The 516-nt window shown below is 37.0% G+C and overlaps 1 protein-coding gene across 2 annotated transcripts in view; it reads left to right on the top strand.

Moving 5' to 3' along the window:
- LOC137997633 (forkhead box protein L2-like) overlaps window positions 1-188 on the top strand; it is a 9,381-nt gene extending 9,193 nt beyond the window's left edge. For both annotated transcript variants that reach the window (XM_068843727.1, XM_068843728.1), the window contains exon 2: window positions 1-188. This exon is cut by the window's left edge and continues 1,560 nt beyond it. The gene's annotated coding sequence lies outside the window, so the exon portion shown is untranslated.
- Window positions 189-516: the final 328 nt, after the last annotated feature.

Raw genomic sequence — 516 nt, 5'->3', positions numbered from 1 at the left:
TTGTTGATTTTGATTTTGAACATTTCCATAAACTGACAAGAATTTGTCATTCGCTTGAACAGTTGTTCAATCGTCCGAGAAAGTACACACGAATTCAAATCGCAATTTGTGAAAATTTTTTATTTGGAAAGACGGTGATATCAGTGTCTTTTCTAATGCCCTCAATGCAAATAAACTCTTGACCAGGATATCTGCTGTTTTGATTTTCTTGAGTAAATATAGGGATAACAAAATCTTTCCGCTTTCAAACCTCAAAAATCTTGGCATTAAAAGAAAGTAAAGCAATGGAAAGGTCGCAGAATCGATTTACCTTTTTGTTAAGGATATTTGGCCTTCTTGACGAGAGTACAATCATTTATTTTGATGTCGGTCGACTAGCTGTGATGCTGATATTGAGGACAAACAATTAGTCACGGCTTTCGACTAATATCATCTCCGAGAAAGCCGGGAAAGGAATTTTACGGTTGCAGTGTGTTTGGATGTATGGACAAGGGGATGCACATGGTAACAGACGCT

Source organism: Montipora foliosa, chromosome 3 (genome assembly GCF_036669935.1).
Source record: "Montipora foliosa isolate CH-2021 chromosome 3, ASM3666993v2, whole genome shotgun sequence".
Classification (NCBI taxonomy): domain Eukaryota; kingdom Metazoa; phylum Cnidaria; class Anthozoa; order Scleractinia; family Acroporidae; genus Montipora; species Montipora foliosa.
The sequence above is the reverse complement of the archived record's forward strand: the minus strand, read 5'-3'. Positions and strand labels throughout refer to the sequence as shown.